The sequence below is a fragment of the Hydractinia symbiolongicarpus genome, chromosome 9, assembly GCF_029227915.1.
Source record: "Hydractinia symbiolongicarpus strain clone_291-10 chromosome 9, HSymV2.1, whole genome shotgun sequence".
In the NCBI taxonomy this organism is placed as follows: Eukaryota; Metazoa; Cnidaria; class Hydrozoa; order Anthoathecata; family Hydractiniidae; genus Hydractinia; species Hydractinia symbiolongicarpus.
Window position 1 is genome coordinate 24,354,816 of NC_079883.1, and position 16,648 is coordinate 24,371,463.

The following is a 16,648-nucleotide window of genomic DNA, read 5'->3' on the forward strand; positions in this document are numbered from 1 at the left end:
TTATATAATTTGAACTTCATACCGCATAATAAGCTGTTGGAATCATTAATTATTATAATCTGTTTAACTGCTCTCCAGTCGCTCTCCGTTGCAGCAGTTTTATTCGCAGGGGAATTTTTAATGAAGGGAATTATCAGAAGCACAGCATCAATTAGGGTATTATAAGGATAAAAAAGCGTTTTATTGTTCTTATTAGAGGGTAAAAAGTCAGCTAGTTTCGAAAGTGGGAAAACAAATTAAGCTTTTGATTTACGTAGAACGATGCTAATCCAAAATTCCCCTTTTTTGAATAAAAAATTTAAAAGTGTGGGCTCGAAATTGAAAATCAGAATGTTGCCGAATCAGTGGATATTGCGGCAGCTTAATCGTACAAACCTGATATTCAACAAGCTGTAAAAAGAAGAAAGAATTAAACTAAAAAGTTAATCTACAACCAAAACTGTTATGCAATCTTTTTTGAAAAGTTTATTGTCACTTTTTGCTCGACACGGGCAGAGAGAAGAAGATCAAAAAACACTGGATACTACTAAGAATGACTTCACGAACAGTAAAAGGGGTAAACTTAGCACCAAGAATGGAAAGGTGGTTAAGGGGAAAAAAGCAAACATCGATGCTACGAAAATTATGAACGTGAACGCCCATATGTTTTTTTTGTAAATGGCCAACTTGATGTGTAAATATGTTGAATAATATGTATATGAAACTTTGTATCTTTTTTTTTTCAAACTAATAAATATTCTAGATATTTGAAACTTTCATCTTTTATTGAGTTGTTAACTTTATGTATAAGTAAATTGAAAGAAAATATATGTGAGAAAAAACTTTCTTTGACTGCTATATTTTAGAAGAGATGGGTGAGAAACCTGGAAAACGTCGGTATTTTAATCTTTCAGGTTTCGCCAGCGGGAAACCAGAGTCAAGACACTAAAGAAAGATGGAGAGGAATGCTGAGTGTTTTTTATGAACGCAGTGCAATGTTATCATCTAGAAATTATAGAATTTTTACCACTATTTTGTTTTGACAGCCCATAGACTACGTTACATGTCATTGAGTTGCAGAGAACAATATACATCAGGAATAATGTTTATCTTGGATCTTAGAGTCTGAGAGAAGAACAGAGATTGCCTAATTTTTTTAAGATTTCATTGTTTTTCAATTTTAAAAATAAGGGGTCGAGACTGAATTAGGTTAATCTATTTCGTAATAGCCCTTTTTCACATATATGTCATTTGCGTTTACAGATACTGTCTTTAACAAAAAATAAAAAGTGCGCTTTTTATCGGCACAGAAAACCTTTTTTTTGTTCACCCTGGATTAATACTTGATACCATATGGCCTGGCATTGGTGTAAAGATCCTCGAAAAATTGCAGTCGGACATATTTATAGCTATAGTGAACCTGTAATAGAGGACTCTTTTTTCGTGAATCCAATCAAATCACGTTCAAACTCTCACATGTGTAAAACTTGCAAATTTAGTATTATTTTGATATTTCTTGCCCAGTCCCAAACATAAATACTTTTAAAAAACGTTCTTTGTTATTCTTAGATGAGTTACGCCTCTACAGCTTTATTTACGCCCCAAAAACGACGCAAGGAAATCCAGGTGGGTGTTGTACAAATACATTGTTATTTACGAAAAAAGCTGACTGTTTTTAAAATACTGGCGAGAATAGTTTTTTAAATGCTTGAAATGCATTAAATGCTTGTGAAGTCGGGTTTTGAACTTTGCATGATGATATAGCTAGAGCTAGCTAGCTTGCTAGGTCCTAAATGGTGGTATTGGTTGTAGCTATGTTACATTGCTGAATTCTTGGCGGAATGTCTAAAAACTACCCGTCATTTTAGTATGACCCGGAAAAAACCGATAACGATGACGAACGTAAAATAAAAGCTATAAAGCAAAGATCAAATAAAGTATTTTTAGTGTCACAAAAAAACTGCATAAAAAGAAAAAAAATATGTTTGCAATAATTGAAGAACATATAGAATCTTGCTTTTTTTTATAAGTTTACGGGGCCAACGATGACAGAAGTAAGTTGGAAGTGTCAAAGTTGTGAAAGGACACTTAAGGTTTAAGGAATCATCAACGATGTTGCAAAAAACATGATATTGCAGAATTTTAAACTGAGAAATATGATCGAGAAGTTTGCACAATTACCAGATAAACCTTTTATGGCAAAAACTTTTGCAAGACAAAGATAAACGACAACAACGCTTATGATAAAATGAACACGTGGCGGTGAAGTATTTTCGCCTTACAGAGGCTCTTCAAGGAAAGAATTTACAAAGGACATAAGGAGCCGAATAGAAGCTTGTTGCTCTAATTCTTTCACGTAAACATATAAGTTAAGGTGTTTGTAATGATCATTCCGAATTTTTTGTTACAACAAACACCCGACAAAACACCAAGCAAAGATAACAAGAAAGTACTCGCTGCTAAATACGAAATTGATGACAGTATTGCACCACTTATGGAATGCCGAATGATACCCTAAGCGAAAAATCCAGGCTTTTGTCGTACTAGAATAGGGGTATTTCTTAGACGAATTATAGGACGCTGTGATATCAATACTGCGAGACGACATCCTTAAAACATCTGGTTATAGTCTACTAGTGTATGCTGGCCTTTAGGCAGGTTTGGAAAAATTGCTATTCATGCAACCACTGTCATGTTTAACAGCAAACTCGTGGCATGTTTCAAATCGATGCAAACAACGCATTTAACTCAATAACAGAAAAGGTGTTCTTCAGAAAAAAACTATTTTTTGCAGACTTTTAAACTACTGATCATTTTTGGGTGCAGATCTTGATAGAATAAATTATACAGAAAAGAAACTAAAATATTGGGTGCAATATTTTTAAACCTCTTGAAGACGCTACCCCACAATTATTTTCCCGGCCTCTTTTAACACCTACATTTGCAGTGATTTGAAAGCAATGATTTTTAAGTTGTTTTTACTTCCAGCAAGATCGAAAGAAATAGGAATTTTCAATCCTACAGGAAACTGCTCATTTAAGCAAGAAAATTCTCATTTATTTACTGCTGACATTGTAGACAAAGTGTGTGCCCAGAGTAAAAGATATGAAGATAAGATCACACAGAAACAAAGCGCTACTTAAAGAGACTGGGTGAAGTAAAAGAAAAGCCCAAATTCTTTGGTTTAGCGCTAAGTAAACCAGCTTTCTGGCACTGTATTTACTCTTGCTTCGAAATATACCAGATGTTTGTCCAACAAACCATTTAATGTTCATATGCCCTAAATTCTCACAAAGGCGGTTTTATATAACGTGATAAGAGATTTTAACGTCTGAGCTTTTTTACGAATGTGATAACAAATCTTTTATCATTAGATGGGGAACGTATTTCACTAAGTGCATTAACCACCAATGAAGTTTAGAGCAGATATTGCTGCACAAGGAGTTTTAATTTAGAAGCAAATAGCTTTCTATGATGTGAAGGTGTTTAAAAACGGCTAAGATATATCTGAAATCCAGTCAGCAGTTCTCTTAGATCAACCGAGCAGCAAACAAGAAGTCGTACAATAGAGGGATTTTATCCAAAGGTTATTTACATTCTTTAGTGCTCACTTTTGCTTAGAATGTATGACAGATCGTTTCTAGATAACTGTGGTAAAAAAAACCTTTTAGCGATGTTCATTTGATAACCGCTGAAGCAAGATTAATCGATAGTTCCCATCTATATCTTAGCTGCATCTCTTTTTAATAAAACTAAAGTTGCTATTATATTAACTAAAAAAAATTGAATTATATAAAAAAAAAATAGATTCTGCAGTGTGTTTCTGAAGAACACTCTCCGCAAATCTTGTTTTAGCGAAAGCTTTTTGTTCTCTTTCCAGAACCCCCGTTTAAAGTGCTCACAGAACCCCAACTGTTTTGCCTTCGGTCATGACCTACTGCAAAAATCAGCTTGATTCACCCCTCAAGTTTAATGTATTGTAAAAAATAAGCTCGCTTGTTTTTTGAAAAAAAAATTTTTTGAATTTATATTCCATTCAAAATTATTTATCTTGTCTTCTCTCCAAAATTAATTTACTAAAAATTCCTTTTTTTTGCTGTTCCGCCAAATTACTTCAGTTTTCTCCCATCCAAAATTTCTTCTCTTTAATAATAGCGTATTCCGTCTGTCTGTTCGTGCATCTGTTTGTCTTTTTTGTTACGGAAACACGAATATCAAATGCAATACATTTTTATCCACTTTGTTGCGACGGGTAAATTTAAAGGACGGGCAAGCCCGTGGATTTTTCCACGGGCTAACGACTAGTTTCTTTATACTTAGCTAAAATAAAAAAAGTCAAAATTTAACAAAAAAGAAAAGCATGACAGCAAAAAATAAAGAAAGTTTTACTTCAAAAATCTGCTTGCACTTAATTTCACGTGTATTTTTTTTATTTTTATTTTTAGTTAGCTATACCTGACACTGCAAATATCCAGTATATAGAATTATTTATCTCTAAAACTCGCAAAGCCGGAGTGTTTTTAGACTTTTCCATTCTCTGCATGGCTAAAAACCGATAGGCAAACCAAGGGATCGGAATTTTGTTTAGTCAGCACAACTATAGCTGGCCCTTCTTTTGTCACTTATCAAAAAAAGGTTCACAAATTTACAATCTCGTCCCTTGAAATAAAAATCTGTGAAGTATATTTTTTGTAACATTACATTTGTTTTGGTATTTAATTATACACTTTTTCTTTCGTTCACTTCCACTAGTAAGAGATTACTAGTTTTCTATTTTTCTCTTTTTTTTCTTCAGTTGCTATAATATTCTGTATTCTGCTAAGGAGGTTTAAAGAGATACAAATACCGGCTGAATCGTTTGGCAAGTAGAGAAAAACTTTACTAGCATTAATTCTCATAGTTATACAGAGCCATGTGTTTTATTTATGTTCGATATAGTTCCTAATATGTTTAATATACAGACCGGAAACATTCAACAACAAATCGAACGCGCAATATGGTGGCTTTTTTTTACAAATCTTTACTTTCTTTATTTGTACTCGCAATGTAAAATATCAATTTGCTCAGTACGTTCAGTAGCATAAAATAATAAAAATGTTCTTCACATGTTGTTCAACATTTTTTGCTGTTTTGATCTTTGACTGCTTTGGATTCATTATTTTGTGCGTATATGGCTTTCTCTAATTCAATGATGTAATCGTAATCTCGGTTTTAAAATTTGGCCCGTATGGACAGAAGTGTACACAAGATGGCGGCAAGCGAGGTGGATTTGCAAACTCTGCAAGTTATCAAAAAGACATAGATGTTGATGTTGAAGTATTTTCCAATGTCAGTTGCTTGCATTTCTCATTGCATAAATTTAATTTTTGTTCCATTAATGATTTTTGTGAACTCAGTGTGTCACTGTCACTTCCTCTATATTGTTAAAATTTCTTAGCTCTCATGGTCATCATCCAAATCTTCATTTTCACTGTCAGTGGCTGAGAATAATCTCAAACGCTTACATGGGGATTTTCTTGTCTTTTTCATTTGTGGTGTTTTAAATGAAAATACACTAGGAACTGTTCCTGGTTTTAATGTCTTTATTCCCCTTCCAAGACTCACTCGAATTTCCTCTGGTTTGGAATTGAAATTCACAGACTTTGGTGTACTTATTAATTCGAAAATTATCAGCACCACCTCTTCTTCTATATTTGTAAATTTCTTTGCACCAAGCTCTGTGTAGTTCGTGCTTGGTGTCTTTATTTGGAAACAAGAACAGTCCAATATTTGTCTTTTGTTTCTTGTTATTGTAGAAAGAACTTCCACATTCTGGAACACAGCAATACATAGAACATCCTCCAGATATCACTTTTTCAGGAACAGTTGTTTGTGAAGTGGAACAAGACATTTTTTGTTGTGGCTTGTAAACAAGTTCAACTTCAAAAATTAGAGCTACACGTACTGTCGCTGCGCTGTTGTTTTTGTTGTGGTCCATACGGGCTTCGTTTTGAATTCGACATAAAAATTACATCATCGAATTAGGGAAAGTCGTATTGACCCGTGACCATCACAATAAGGAGAAATATATTCCACTGTTTCTTAATTTAACCACCCGTTTGCAAATGTGTAAAGATACTAAATTATAAAAAAAAATCAGCACTCACAAAGATGTAAACAGACTGTTTTATATTTTAGGTCTAGTGTGATGTCGTTCTGCAAAGTTTTAGGTGAAAATTTAGCGTTTTTATGTGAAAATCATCACATTTTTATAACCCTACGAAAATTTTCAATACAAACCATTTTAGTCTTTTTTTAAGACATTTTTTGTTATGATGGCTTGAACATGTAAATTAATAAATTAATTATTGAGCTGATTATGCCAGTCGGTCTGATCCTTGAAATCAACACAGTCATCACGAACTTTTATTCCGCAGGCGTGCCGTGCGCAGTTCGCCTCTTCTATAAATGGACGTTGGTTAGATGTATCTCCTTGACTTTCTAAACCTCCTTGATTCTGCCAATTACATTTTTTGCGGCTTTGTTATGTATTATTGGTTTCTTATTTCACATATTCTATTTTTGTAGCCTAAAAAGATTGTAACCTGCCTTTACAATTACATTCTTCTTGGTTTTTAGAACTCCCCACCGTAAATTAAAATATTTAAGCGATAAAATTTCTAGCTAAGCTTTATTTTCTCACGTGATTTGTTACAGCCAATTAAAAAAGTATATAAAACTTTTATAAAATTGGTATAAAGGATGTTTTATAGGCGCTTTTAAAGAAAATTTAAGCGACTTTGCTGATCACAGACGGGCACAGCTTTCGTATTAATACAATAGACTAGTCATTAAAACCTACTTAGATTTTTTTAAAGTTTAAAGTTGTTCTTATCACAAACTTTTTAAAACAATTTGACAAAAACAATGTATAATTGCCGCGCCTTTGCCCGTGTATCTTTTTATAACAAAACATATACATTGCTCGTGATTTTGAAACTTGTCACCGCACAATTTGAAATATAATAGCAAAATTCTTAGCTATTGAAGTCATTTTTTTATCACGTGATTCATTCTAGCCAATTAAAAACGCGTAGAAAACTTTTTAAAAATACAGACAATACAGACATTTTTATAGAGGATGCTTGGCTATAATCGCTTAAAGAGATTTATGGAAAATATAAAATCGGCTTTTCCGGTCGACGAGCACAACATTAGTATTAATATAATGGATTTTATATTATGATTAATAAGCCTTTAAAAGATGTTATTCATAACAGTGATGATAAGGATTTTATAAGTTCAAACAACAATACGCCGCTTACCTGAAACATATTTACTTGATCAAAAAGAATATAAAAATACAAATAAATCACACAAGTGGGCAAGATAATTCTGTAGTCTTGTTGTCTTTTTTGACTCAACACAAAAAACAGAAAATCCTGTCACCCACTCTGAACTTCTGTCAAGAAAAATAATCTTGATATCACCAGCAAAATATGATGTCATAAAAAGTGACATTAGCCACTCAAATCACACATTTAAGACAAGCAGTGAAAAGAAAACAAATATCGATATTATGGAAACTCTAAAAGTGTTTTTTTTTTATTTTATTTTATTTAAAAATTAGAAACACAAGTAGCATGCTACTAAAGGATTAAAATACAATGGCCGCAGCAAATAGAAGACGCAAATCGTCTTTTAAACCCCTTTAATGGTTAAGCTATTTACAGTTATTGAATTTTGTGAAAACGTAAAAATGTAAAATCACACCAAGACATAATAAAATCGAGATACGTCATTGCAAGGACGATGTTCTTTACAACCCTTTTGAATCTACCTATACTAATATTCATTTTAAATTTATGGTCTTCTGTGGTCTTCTAATTTTTATAGAAAAGCCACTTAATTTCAGAGTTGTTTTTGATATAACGAAATTATCTTTGGAATACCTTGTGTCGTATTTAGGATCAATGAAAGAAATTTATTAACAAACACCAACGCACAGAAAGCTTTTTTTATCTTGAACATGAAAACTAAGACTTGGTGGATATTGAGTTTGTAGATGTTTAAAACTCTAAATTTCATATAAAATCTCGGATGGTGTGTAGCTGTCTGCACCGAATACTATCCTACAAGGATATTTATGTTTGCTGAAGAGCTTACTCAGTTTAGTGGTTTGTGCTTGCTCATACAATATTCAGTATTGATTTAACTGTAAAAGTTAAACCGATATTTTAGAAATTTTACTTAAGTTTGTATATATAAGATTGTATATATTGTTTCCAAAAAGATGGTCTGGACGCCGGCAATGGCTCATTGTTTAGCCTTTAGCTAATTATTTAGTTTGCGCCCAGGCCTCCGAAAGTACACAAAAACTTGAAATGGCTGATTATTAGTGGGCTACTCCCATCGTTTCAAGCTCTTGTGCAATATTTGAGCATATTTACAAAATCCATGGTGTAAATTGCCCGATTTATGGTTGTTTTGTTTCTTGAAATCTTCTAACAATCATTTTAACAAGAAATAGAGAAGTGAACTATTGAACAATTTTAATGTTTTGAATTTAAGATCATAATCAGCATCATTGAATTGGTGTGTAGTAGAAAATTAAAAACAATGTTTTAACAGGCTTTTTGTTTGCTGTGTAAACCTAAAGATTTCAAATTTGATAAATAGCAGCGGTACATCCAAAAACCTAATTCGGAAAATATGTATTACGAAAGATCGTGTTGTTGACGACTTGATAAAGAAGAGAATTGATGCTAGCCAAGTTTATATATTTGAAAGACACTTCAGAGAAGACCAGTTCTGCATATATACCTACCGAGTATCCTTATTTGTAATCATCATTGTTAGCTTTTAAGTGTGTCTCCTCGACTAACAAGAAGCTGCCTTCTGTCTTTCTAGCTTATTTAGCTAGCTAGCTAAAACTAAAACAAAGACTACATGTCTAAAAAGTGCTAAAAGCTATCTTTTTATTAATTTTATATATCTGGCATGCTTCTTCCCTACAACCTGAGTTTGAATTAACTTGTATACATAATTGCTAATTTATTCTTTTCTCAATAGATTTTAACACAAAAATCGTATGCATTGTTTTCTGCTCGTCAAACCAACTGAGACTATTATCTCATACGCCATACTATTCAAGCTTTGCCACAAGAATTTCATGATCTATTGTGTCAAAAGCTTTAGAAAGGTCAATGAATAATCAAACAGTGAAAAAATTTCTAATGAATGCATCAGTAACATGGTTGACTGAATAAAGTGAAGCGTGATCGGTTGAGTGTTTCCTTTGAAACCCGCCATGTGTGTTGTAAAGCATTTTATTGTCAGTCAAATATGTATAGAGTCTGTTATACATAATTTGTTCTAACAATTTAGAAAAACGAGGAAGTGCAGCTATAGATGGTCCTGTAGCTTGTAACTTTGGCATTATGTCCAACTTGGAAAATTGGAGTGGTTTGCGCAAATTTTAATTTATCTCTGAAAATTTACCATTTTTAAATGAAAGATTGGAAACTTAATGAAGCGGAAACATGGTGATGTCAGAAATATACTTTATTACATTATACGCTAATGCCATCAATGCCTGCATTTTTTTATTATTTTGAGACTTCCAAATGCTGTTAGCATTCTTTAATAGTTAACTCGGATTCTATTATTGTTAAACTGAGCGTTTTGAATAAGGTTGATAGTTCTTAATTTGAGCCAACGTTTACAAAAAAATCATTTAAACTATTACAAATACCTGCTTTATTGTAAATAAACTTTTTTGGGTGTTTTTGGTAGGTTTTTTTTCTCACCTCTACTTATTCTAAAAATTTCTTTGATAATGTCTCAAATCTTTTTTGCATTTTCCCTACTTTTAATAAGAAGGTCTTAGAAATAAAAATTTTTAAAAACATTCTTGTAGCTTTTGTATCTGGTTTCAATATAAAATGACTTTCATATAAAAAATTTTCATATAATCTTTATCGTATTGCTTATAGAAAAGACGAGAATATGTCATACGCCTCATTGACTTCGCCAACTACGGTTGCCATGCTCCAATCAATATATTCATTAACTAAGAGGTTCTTCATTAATTTGTTGGCCGTAATTTTTTTAATTGGGTATCTTCAGTTGTCGTCCTGTCTGTTTAAAAAAGTTGGAAAATGATCAGTAAGGTCTGTTCTTATTATTCTTGTAGCTGAAGTTATAAATATTGTTGGATATAATATTATATAACTAGTCGATAAAGCCCGTGGAGAAATCCACTTAGGCAAAAGGTCAATAAAAAAAATTGTTTTAGATGTTTTGCTGACGTTAGGAGTGCAGATGGGAAATATCGCGAAATTTGTTTATTCTTTGTCTGTAATTTTTAGAGGTGAAATGGCTGATCAAAATAATGTACAGGATCATATGCTCTCGACGAACGCATAAGGAGATATCTTGGATTAAAAATTTTGCTGACGTCAGCAATGACCCGTCAAAACCCTTAGAAATTTGCATACCTGTCGCTTTCATCGTATAGATCTTGAAACTCTGATTAAGAAAATGTATAGCATCATGTACTGTTGATAAACGGTTGCAGAGATATTAGGGTTTGAAGTTTTTGGATGACGTCATCAAACGGTCCATTCCGAAATGGATTCAGGGACCCAGGTTTGGGAAAATCACCCAAATTGGTCCTAGGTTGACTATTTTTTACGGGGGGTATTCTATAGTTTAGTCCAATACTGCTTTATTTTCCATTCCACGAACCTGTTATGCTTCTTATGGCCTAATGGCAAAAAACATTTTGTCGCAGGCTGATCCTGCATTCACATTAAACGTTTCGGACAACACAAGGAATAATAACAACGATAAAGAGATGTGGCAGATACTGGAAGCAAAACTTCCTTCTTCAGAGCTGAAGAAGGAAGGGCTAGGAAGCTATGATACTACGAAGAAAGTTATACCGTTATCTAAGACTACGATAGAACAAAATCCCGAACCTCCTAAAGCAGAAATCCACATTTGTTCCTGCGGAAAGGTTACAAAGAGCGCCGGTGGTTTAAACAACACAAAAAGAAATGCATTTCTGCTGGAAAAGAAGTACATCAGCGGACAAACAAAAAATGACCGTTACAAATGAAGCTATTACACGGCAACCTAATAAGACGTCGTGCGTACCCATGGAAGATATTAGGAGATTAAAGAACGAAATTGACGACATATATGATGCTATTTGCCATTGGAAAAAGAACTTATAGCGGAGCTTTGGGTAACAGGTATATTCGAATTATGACATCTTTAATCCAGGAATGGTCAACCGACGTCAGTAAAGGGATTGCGTTGAAAAAGATGATGTCCATGCCCGCACTGCTTCTTCAAAAGAGTTCAAGCAGAACGAAAAAAAGATGATGTCCATGCCGCCACTGCTTCTTCAAAAGAGTTCAAGCAAAACGAGTGCCCAGCAAAACAAAAGCAATTTGGAGAGAAGATTAGACCAATATGATAGAGGAGAATTAACAGAACTCTTACAAGAAGAGCACTTTTATACAACAACCGAAGAACCATCGCAGCAACATATACAATGATGACGAATATTACTGTGGAAAGTTTATCATTTCTTGAACATGATAGTTTAGCAGGCGACGTTTCGGAAGATCCTTCTCCCATCATCGGGCAAAGTAAAATGATGTTGAGAATGTATTTATATAATTGCAGAGGGTCGGAATTCCTAAAAATTAACCAATCAGAAACGAGCTGATAATTGATTTCCGCCGGCGAAGGCGGAATCTTTAATATCGCCTTGGAAGATAGAGAGAGAGATAGAGAGATAGATAGATAGAGACAGCCCAGAGCCTGGACGCCTAAAACTTATCCAGGCTATAGCTTAAATCCTCGTTTTGACAGAATTTTTTTGAGAATAAGGCTAAAATGACTTTTAAGCCAATAAGAATCCTAACAGTGCAACAAATTGTTTTATTATCCAATGAACATTACTTTATTTTAAAGTTTATAATCGAAAGTTAAAGCTCGTGCAGTGTAGCATAATGAAGATCGTCTTATAATGCACCATCTTTGATGTTATATAATTACGCCATTTCCTTCTGTACTACAATTTTGTAAGCACGTAGACTAAAGCTATATTCAGCAGAACTAGTTAATTATCAATGCATTTTGATTTAAAGAGGAATTGTTGAGGCTGGATATTTTTGGTGAAAGATAATGTATTATAGCTATAAAATCTTGACATATATGTCGGGATTTTATATCTTTTTTAAGATTATTGCTAATGACGGAAATCTTTAAGCCGCAGGGCTTCTTGTTACAGTTAATTACGGTATTTAACATTTTTGGACCTATGTAGGTAACTACTTCTTCTGTAGGACTGGTAACCAAATCTCAGGAAGTTGATACAAGATGCTGTTTATGTGTTTGTTACGTGCTACACTGTTGATGGCTTCTTTAATCTTCCTGGCCGTTGTTCTGGATTCTCTGTCAATGATTTTCTTCTCATCCCAATTAAACTGATGACTTCTGCTCCAGCTGTGGTCCGCAATTTCGTTTTTCTTCACATCTGCGTTTCTCACTGCGCGCATATGTTCTTGTACTCGTTGCTTAAACTTTCTTTTTGTTTCGCCTATGTACACTGCATCACAATCTTTACACGGGATTTCGTAAATTTTTTGTCTTTTGGTTTAGACAAAGTGCTTCTTACGGTGTCTTTAGAATTAAGAATGCATTTGATCTTGTGTTGCCTTAAAACTCGACGAAGGATCTCGCTAGTACCTGGTACAAAGGGTAGGAATGCTGAAGCGATAAGTTCCTCTGATGTTTCCTTGTTGTCTCCGTTGCATCTTCGCTTCATTTTATTTTCTACTTGCGTGATGAATTTATGACTGTATCTATTTGCGATTAATGCATTTCATGCACGTCAAATTTCTTCTTTCCTCTCCTGTTTGTCACTGACTACACTGTTGGCACGATTCAGTAATGAAGATATGACTCTTTCTTTGCAAGATTTGTGATGGTTTTATTCGAAGCTAAAGTACTGGTCAGTGTGTGTTGGTTTGCGATACACTGAAACTGAAATGGAACCATTCTTGCGTTTGACCAAAGTGTCTAGGAAAGCGATACTTCCATCGTATTCAAGCTCAACAGTGAATTTGATTTGTCGATGTAGGCCGTTGATGTGTTCATGGAACTCTTATAGATGAGATCTTTTGATTATGGCAAATACGTCGTCAACAAATCTTTTCCAAACCTTTGGACGTCGGTTTGATGTAACTAATGCTGTGTCTCGTGTGCTTGCATGTATATTTCTGCGACTACTGATGATGCAGTGCCTCACATGGCAACTCCGTCTGTTTGAGTGTAGAAGTTCTTGTTAAACAGATACCATGTTTTGGTTAGAACAAGTTCCACCAAACGCAGAAAATCCGGTACTGGAATCTTCATCTTTTCACCGAATGCAGCATCGTTTTCGATAAGGTCTTTAATGATGTTTAGGGTGTCTTATGGGAACATTTGTGTAGAGTGATGTGACATCAAATGATACCACCGAAAATTCTTTTGAGTTTTTGCTGTGGTCACTTGCTGTAAATTTGCTGAGGATAGAAGCAACAAATTTTGATAGGTTGTATAACGGTGTTCCAGTGCAGGAGACTAGTGGTCGAATTGAATTTCCCTGTTTATGAATTTTTTTTGGTAGTCCGTAAAATCGCGGTGGTGGTCCGTCACAAGGTTTCAGTCGGTAATACTGCTTATCGTCGATGTATTCTTTTTTCTTCAACTCCATTAAGATGTTTCTCGCTTCTCGTTTGATGACTTCTGTAGCATCTTTCTTGAGAAGTTTGTAAGGCCCTTTGTTGATGTGTTCGTTGCACTTGTCGATGTAGTAAGGTGTATTCATGATAACCGTTGTTCTCCCCTTGTCTGCTGGTAGGATTATGATATCTTTGTCCTTCTTTAGATTCTTCAATGACAGTCTTTCAGATTTTTGCGAATTGTCCTTTGGTGTTTTGCTTTTCTGTAGCGTGAGACTTACTTTAGCTCGTACTGTGTCTGCATCTTCTTTTGGTAGATCTTTAATTGCCTCTTCCACTTTTGCAACTATTTCTTTCTTTGGATTTGAAGCTGGTGTCATACAGAAATTTATTCCTTTTGATAGAAGGTTTTCTTCTGTCGTGAGTTGTCTGTTGGAGAGATTGACAATCCATTTGCTCTTGTCTATACCCGTTTGTGTATCATCATTGAATCTGGTATTGATTTTGTTGAACTTTTTAAGGTATCTGTCTTTAACCGATCTCATTTCTTTTTCATACACGCTATCGTGAATATTTTTAACCTGTTTATATTGGTCGATGGAAAGTCTTGATTTGATAGTGTTGTCAAGATCAAGGATTTGGCGATGTAGGGTGTTACGTGTTACGTGATTTACGTGGATTCTTTCTTGCAACAACTGGCGGCTTGCGCGCTGTAAGATTTTTTTACTTCTTTCAGTCTTTACTCTGCAGGTAAGTCGAAGATCTTTAGGTGTTATTTCGTTGACAACGTAGAGAAAACCAAAGATGGTTAGAGTATCGAGCGTATTTTATTCTTGATTTCTCTAGCGATCTGACTTTTGCCAAGATGGATTCTCCATATTACTGTTTAATATTATTGATGAGATTATTTCGGTTTGTCTGTTCAGTATTCATATTACTGTGGAAAGTTTGTCATTTCTTGAACATCAATTTTATGAATTCCGATCCTCTGCAATTATATAAATACATGCTCAACATCATTTTACTTTGCCCAATGATGGGAGAAGGATCTCCCGAAACGTCGCCTGCTAAACTATCATGTTCAAGAAATGATAAACTTCCCACAGTAATATGAATACTGAACAGACAAACCGAAATAATATCTTCAATGATGACGAATGACTAAAACGTTTTCCAACTACATGAGAAATGGAAAAGTTAATGCAGCCCTGAAACTACTCAGCAAACCAGGAAAGGTGGTTTTCTACCGATGAACGCTGACACAATGAACCTGCTGGCAGAGAAGCACCCCAGGCCAAGACCAAAGAATGAGAATTTATTACTTAAAGGACCAGTAAATTATGTGCACGAAATCGTTTTTGATGAAATAACACCAGAATTGGTCAAGAAATGTGCAGCTGCAACGAAAGGGGCTTGCGGACCCTCCGAAGTTGATGCGGATGAATGGAGGCGAATTCTTGGTTCCAATATCTATGGTGATACTGGCAGTGACCTGAAAAGAGCAGTTGCACAAATGGTAAAGCAATTATGTATGATCGAAATGGAAAAGTTAAATCAATATGCGAGGATAGACGCTCTAATGTCCTGTAGGTTGATATCATTAGATAAATGTCTAGGACTGAGACCTATTGGAATTAATGAAGTCTTAAGGAGAATAATGGAGAAATGTATTATGGCAGTCCTGAAGAAGCAGCTGGTAATTTGCAGTTGAGTGCAGGTCAAAAATCTGGCTGTGAAAATGCCGTCCATGCTATGAATGACATCTTCTACAGTGACGATTGTGAAGGAGTCTTACAGATTTATGCCTAACTCACTCAATAGATCTGTGATGATTCATAACATTAAAATCATTTGTCCAACGATTGCTACCTACGTATTAAACTGCTACAACAGACCTAGACTTTTTGTGGTTGGTGGAGCAGAAATCTTATCTGAAGAAGGGACAACGCAGGGCGACCCAATTGCCATGGCTGTATACCCTTTTGGAATCACACCATTGATGTCAACGATAAACAGCTCACTTCTCTACACATCACATTCTTCAGATTCTTCAAATATGACAAAGCAGGTGGCCTACGCCGACGATCTAACTGGGGCTGGGAAGCTAAAAGAATTACGTCAATGGTGGGATGTGCTGGTTCTACATGGTCCATTAATTGGTTATTATGTTAATGAGAACAAGACGTGGCTTATTGTAAAGGAGGAGCATTTAGAATCTGCGGGAATTATCTTCAAAGATATGGGAATAAAAATCACCAAAGAAGGTAGTAAACATCTCGGGGTAACCATTGGTACGCAGACATTCAAAAACAATTTTTGTCAAGCAAAAAGTTGAAGAATGGGTTGCGGAAATTAAAGTTCTTTCACGGATTGTAAGAGTGGAACCACAATCAGCGTTATGTGCGTTCACACATGGCCTACGTGGAAGATACACCTACATTATGAGAACTGTTCCTGAAATTGAATCCTTACTTCAGCCGCTAGAAGATTGCATTAAGACAATTTTCCTTCCAATACTGATGGAAGGACACATTTGCAACTATCCTGAACGAGTGTTGTTGTCTCTACCTCCGAAGTATGGTGGTATTGGTGTTATCAATCCTATTCCACTCTGCAAAATAGAATACAACAACTCCAGAAAAGTTACAAAAGCGGCTTCCAACGATGTGTTTGAACAACAAGAAGTCAAGCGTAACAAAGAAGATGAAACGCAAAAAGTCAAGAGTCAGATTCAAGTCGATAAAAAAAAACGAGCCGTAAAAGCCATATCCGTAAACGTATCGCAAATGCGTAGACTTGATTGTTCAACAGAAAGGGGTGCATACAACTGGTTGACAGTTTTCCCATTAGAAAAATATGGTTTTACATTAGATAAAAGATCGTTCTTGGATGCTATTCGCTTGCGATACAGCCTAACACTTACCAGATTACCAGAAAGATGTGCATGC